We start from the raw sequence: 6480 nt of genomic DNA on the forward strand, positions 1-6480 counted from the left end.
TTCTGAAGGAACTAGAGCAAGAGTTAGCCAGAGGTGTGAGTGAGTGAGTGAGTGTGTGTGTGTGTATATGTGTGTGTGTGTGTGTGTACTGCAGGGAGGATGTGGATATGAGGAAAACAAGCACCAGCACAGTGAAGTAGAGAAACTGCCAGTGCCTCCTCACTACAGGGTTTTAAGCAGGAAAGTGATAAAGTCAGGAGCACTCTTTAGAAAGTTCCCTCTGACTATAGTCAGGAGAAGGGATGAGAGGAAAGCCAGTTGGAGGCTGTTGCATTCAGTAACCCAGGCAACAGATAACGGTAGCTTTGAACAAAGACGGTGGCAGTGGGGATGGACAGAAGTGGAATGATCAATAACTTACTGGCCTTGGTGAATGATTAAATGGAACAGAGCCAAGTTCAAATCTGATCTTGATCATTAACTGGATGCAGGCCAATCACAACCTTCCCTAGCCTCAGCATCCTCATTTGTAAGAGGGAGATAATAATAACAAATGCCCAGGATCATTATGATGGTGAATCGGGATTTACTGCATGTGAGAATGCCTGACATAGAAAGTTGTCAATAAATTTTCATTTCTTTCCTTCCTCAAACATTGTATTGATCTTGTAATACCTTACTCCAGAATGCATAGCAGTTCTCTGCTATTTTATTATATGGAAACTAACTTCCTGTAGAGCAATGTTTCTCAGCCTGGGCACAATTAACATGGGGGCCTGATAATTTATTCTTGTGGGATGCTGTCCTGTGCATTGATTAGATGCCATTAGATGCCAGTAGTACTCCAACCCCAGTGATGACAAGCAAAAATGTCTCCAGACATTGCCAAACATCCCTATAACCTGGGGGGAAAACTGGCTGTGGTTTAGAACCATTATTCTAGAATTTTCTGTCCCTTTGCCAACCACACTTTCAATATTACCTCCCATCCCCTCAAATACAGTTTCTGATTACTTTCCTCCATGGACCACCACTCTAGCCAGGTAAGATGTATTACAATCTCATTCTCATCTCATACCACATAATTTTCCCACACCTTACACAATGCCTAGAACACAGCACTGAAGGTCACTGAATGATATTTTCATCAACTCTATTATCAAGAGATTAGAGCCCACACTCCTAGTATGCAGTCAACATTGCATAAGTCTAGCCCCTCTAACTCTCCAGCTGGATATCATTATCTCCTATTATTACCCCCACCCCAATTCATCCTTTGCTGTAACACTCTGCCTTCCAGACTTCAACATTTCATAGATCAGGGACTTCCCCTTTCAATCTCAACTCACCCACACAAAGAAAACCAGCATAGGTTTGCCAACTTTATTTTTCTAGGTAATAACATTTCAACAGCAATAACAGCAACAAGCATCCCACTATCCCATTGTTAAAGGAAAGTTTCAGAAAAATAGAAAAGAATATAATCTCAGGATAAAAGAAAAGAATTTAAATGGATTAAATTTAGTTTTATGAAAGGACTCACTACATTGCTCTTGTTTTCCTTATTTCTGAGAAAACTGGTGCAGATTTCATCATGGACCAGCTTTTGAGACCCACTGATCTCATTTCCAGGCCAACCAGACTAGGTTACTTTCTTCCTTGACCTGACCCTCTTGGCCAATGGGCTTCTGTATGCACCCACCCAATACGCTCTTCCCACCCCTCCCTGCCTGGAAACCTCCACTCCTTCTCCAAAGTCAGCATATAGAAATTAAGTTATGTCCAAATCAGAGGCAGTCTTTCTCCTCATTTACTTTACTTATTGGGTCACTTCCATAGTCTACCTGTGGGAGGTGTTGTTATATAGGCTGCAACTAGCAGCATCTCCTCACCTTTGTAGAAAAGGACCTTGCAAGTAAACAGTGGACATCGAATAAACGCGTGCTGTATCAAGCGGATGAAGCGACTCCTGCTTTGGATATTCCACTGCCTCCACCGGGAACACCTGCCCTACTAGTTTTCTATTACTGCCATAACAGATTACCACAAATTTAGTGGTTTAAAATAACATAAATTTATAACCTCATAGTTATGTAGGTTAGAAGTCTGACACAGGTCTCACTGGGCTCAAATCAAGGGGGTAGCAGGGCTGTTTTCCTTTTTGGAGGCTCTAAGGGAGATTCTGTTTACTTTCCCCCCTCCCCCCAGCTTGTACAGGCCAACTGAATTTCTTGGCTCATAGCCCATTTTCTCCATGTTCAGAGCCAGCAATGTTGCATCTCTCTGACCCTTCTTCGATAGTCACATCTCTCTCTGGCTCTGACGTGAGCCAGAACAAGTTCTCTAATTTTAAGGATTCATGCGATTAGATTGAGGCCACTTGGATAATCTAGGATAATATCTCCATCTCAAGGTCCTTACATTTAATCACACCTGCAAAATTACTTTTACTATGTAAAGTAACATAGTCACAGGTTCTGAGGATTAGGCTGTGGACATTTTTGGAGGCTATAATTCTGTCCATGATACCCACTTTCACGTTCTTTATCAATCCACATTCCTCACTCTTTATTCATGATCTGAAATTTGCTCATGCTCACAAAAATAACAGATCATAGAATCAGGATTTGAACCCAGGTCTATGTGGACACAGAGCTCTCTCTAATACCTTTGTGATAAAGCAATGGCAAACCTCTGCCTTGTGCAGTGGACGGCCACCATGTGGAGTGGATGATGAGAGAGTGAAAACATTTTATTCTGAGCACCTTTTAAATGGCATTGGAAAATGCGCTGATGCTTTTCCCCAATACCCTGTGCGTGTATGGTTCTGTGTTCAAAGACAAATGTTCATGGCCATAAAAGACATCTGAAAGACACTCTTCTAAATTGGGCTCCAGCTTTTGTAACTCATCTCTGTGCGGTCAGGCGACACTCATCCCTAGGTGTCAATGTATTTTTAGCATCTTGGAACCTTACACAGTTAGGCTTCCTGAGCTTTGATCTAAGAACACGTTTCTTACAAGCTTCCCTTTAGCTGTCACAGTGTTCAGATTTGCAAAACCTGTGTGGAGTAGGAAGGGTTATTTTTGTTTAAAAATTTAGCATTGATTATACAGTGGTGATTATACAGTGGTGATTCATGGCTTGGGCACTTCAAGGCTTAATTAACATAATAGTGCATGGTAAGTAAGGTCTTTGTGGCAGAATTCATAACTAATTGGCACTGAACTAAAATCCAGAGTTATTGAGTTTTATTTTCTCTAGCAGGGCTCAGTAGAGACTATTTCTTGCAGAAGAAACCTCGCCTTGACTTGCATTCACTGTGACCTACAGCCTGTTTGGACAGTCAGACAATGACTAAAACTGCCCCTGGCTTCAAAATAGTCTTTACCTATCCAAGGAGGACCTTGGTGGCAAGGATTCTAAAGGATTCATCTGTTTAGAGGCAGGGCTGTATATAAGATATCCTAGGTAAGTTTCTCCAATTTCCCTCATTCATTTGCATTAGAGACTATTAGGGAAAGAGAGCTCTCTTCTTCTCCAGCTGTGTTGAGGTATAATTAACAAATGGAAATTGTATATATTTAAGGTATACAAGTTGATGTTTTTATATATGTATTCATTGTGAAGTAATCAGCACAATCAAACTAATTAACATATCCATCACTCACAAAGCTACCTTTTTCTGTCTCTCTCTTTTTTTTTTTTTTTGGTAGTGTGAACACTTAAGATCTACATTTTAGCAAATTTTAAGTATTACAGGATGGTTAGCTATAGACATCATGCTGTACAGCAGCTCTCCAGAACTTATTTTTCCTGCATAAATGATACTTTATACTCTTGGACCAATACCGCTCCATTTCCCTCATCCTTCAGCCCCTGGCAACCAGCATTTCACTCTCTGTTTCTATGAGTTTGACTATTTTAGATTTTAGATTTAAGTGAGATCATGCAGTATTTGTCTTTCTGTCTGGCTTATTTCACCTAGCATAATGTCCTCCAGGTTCATCCATATTTTTGCACGTGGTAGAATGTCCTTCTTTTTAAAGGCTGAATAATATTCCATTGCAAGTATATACCACATTTTGAGAGTGCTGTCTTGATTTAAGTTAGCAAAAGGAGTGCCATTGATGGTAATCCTCCATCTATATATGATTATACGAGCTTCAAAATGTTCACATCCATGAAGTAGGGAATTCAACAATTTTATCCATGTTAATTAAAGCTGACAAATACATCACAGATTTACATGCACAACCTTTATCAACCATCAGGACAGATAAAACAGCTAGAGAGGCTGGGTGATGGTTCAGATGCAGGCTTAGTGAGATCACCCTGTTTTATCACATGTGCTTCAGATATGGGCAATGTACCCAGGAAAATCAAACAATCGGGGCTGGAACCCACAACAATTGAGTAGGGGGTGGGTAACAGACAAACAACCAAAAAGCAAAACTAAAGTTGCCTAGCTGAGGAAATTTAGCACAAGAATATCTTTCCTATAAATAGTCTAAAGATTCTAGTGATAACTTCATTTTCTAAAAGTCCTCCATGGGAAACGGAAGTGCCAGAAGGAGAAGGAAACGTGAAAAGAAGCCAAGAGCTTTTAGAAATAATTACTGTTAACTGGAAATGTCACTCTCCCCCACATCCTCAAGTCTCTTTTTAGATTAGCAAGCATCAGTGACCAGATGGAGGCTGTGTGTTGAAATGCCTTCTGTGACGCTAGCCAAACAACTGCAGGAGCCAAGCTCCTCTTGAATAGATGGACCACCAATTTCTCGGGTTAAAGATCAGCCAGGCTCATTAAAGAAGATGCAAGGGTTCAACAGTTAAATTTCCTTTTTAGCCTCCCATCCTGAGGGACAGAAGCATCTTCTGCAACCTAAAAAAAAAATGGTTAACCAGAGTTGGGAGATTACATAGTCCAAACTATTGATATCAAGGACTACAGGAAAGAATATAGACAAAAAAGGATGGGATTAAAGGATGGTCATTTAAACCTAATGCTATTGTCCATTAATGACATTCTTTGGTACTTTTTGGTGTGTTCTATTATAAATGTATTGACTTGAAGGGAATTAGTGGAAGAGTTTTTGTGTAAATGCAAGCTTAATTTATTACAATTCTGAAATAACCAGTACAGGCTGGCTAGGGGGAAGTAAACGAAAGGGGCATCTTATCATCAGTGTAAAAGGATTAAATTAAATAGAAAATTTGAGGCTGCCACTGGAGGGGAAGCACACGAGGAAGCAGAGATCAAAAGTTATGTTTCATGTTTCCTGAGCAAGATCAGATCACAGAAGATTGGATCAATACCTTCCTCTGACAGAACAACTTTAATTGATAAAGAGAAAGAGCCAATTATTCATTCCTACTTTAGGGGAAGACTTGAGGTAATGGTCTGGGAAATCGTACTTGGAAAACATTTTTCAAACTGACCTGGAGACGAAATCTCAAGGATTCCCAGGCACGTGGGCTGGGTCAACCATTAAAAAGTATGTGAATCAGTCAAAATTTGACTTCACTGCCCTCTCACATTCATCTGCTTTCCATCTTCATTTATTGCAGTTTGGGGTTACAGCTATCTCCCAGCTTCATTAGAGATAGATATTAGATATAGTCATAGGTCAACAGATATGAACCCCATGGTAACTATAACTCAAAAACCTGTAACAGATACACAAAAAATAGAGAGAGAGGAACACAAGCATACCGCTATTCTAAATATTTTTAAAATTAGGAATCTTTAGAAATGTACTATATACATTTGCACTTTCCTAAACAGGAAAACGAAGTGCCATTTTATCTTGCTTTGAGATTGGGTCCTCTTTACAGTTATGGATTACCTGTGATGCCTCCCTGCAGCTATGGCTATGGACGAAGGTGCAGGTGGTGTGGGCCACAGGAAGACGAGGTAGCTGGCTAAGGAGGCCCTGTGAGCACAGTGACGTTCCCTCCAGACAGCGGAGCTTCACTAACTGTGCTAAGGCGCACACAGCTCACTCTGGGGGTTGCTAACATGTGTGTTGACGCCATGTGCTTCCTACTTTCCAATGGCACAATTTTTCTTTCTTCCCCTGGCTCCCATCCCCAACGTCTACAACAAGCTTATGATTTCCATAGCTTGTTATCCCTGTTGCTTTTAATATTCACTGCTCTCTTCTTTCTGCATTGCTTCTTTGTTGTCTCTTTGGATGCCCATGTTTCTCCCATGTTCCTTAGCTCTCAAAGGCTAGCCTGGTCTTGATACATTCTTCCACTGGCACAGGGCTTTTTTCTTTTCTTTTTTTTTTTGTAATATGCCTAACATCTAATCTCAGGGTTCCCTGTCTGAAATTTAGGTGTTCTGTGGCTTTCACTGTTGCTGGGCTCAAGGGTTACTCCTCTGCTGGTAAAGGCCCTTTTCCACTTAAACCCAGGTTTAGAACAGAACCAGACCCTTGAGGGGACTGTTGGTGGGGAGGGTGTCTATGAGTTAACAAGGATTTATTGAAGTGGGTCCTGAATTACTTCACTCACTAATAGAAAATGAATATG

The 6480-nt window shown here is 40.7% G+C and overlaps 1 protein-coding gene and 1 long non-coding RNA gene across 6 annotated transcripts in view; both read right to left on the minus strand.

Annotated features, from left to right (window-relative positions):
- The window catches only part of LHFPL3 (LHFPL tetraspan subfamily member 3), a 602509-nt gene that overhangs the window by 397952 nt on the left and 198077 nt on the right, over positions 1 to 6480 (minus strand). The window lies entirely within an intron of this gene.
- The window catches only part of LOC309632415, a 138109-nt gene that overhangs the window by 106692 nt on the left and 24937 nt on the right, over positions 1 to 6480 (minus strand). The gene's annotated exons all lie outside the window — the stretch shown is intronic.

The sequence above is a fragment of the Balaenoptera borealis genome (genome assembly GCF_965194805.1).
Source record: "Balaenoptera borealis genome assembly, chromosome: 7".
Classification (NCBI taxonomy): domain Eukaryota; kingdom Metazoa; phylum Chordata; class Mammalia; order Artiodactyla; family Balaenopteridae; genus Balaenoptera; species Balaenoptera borealis.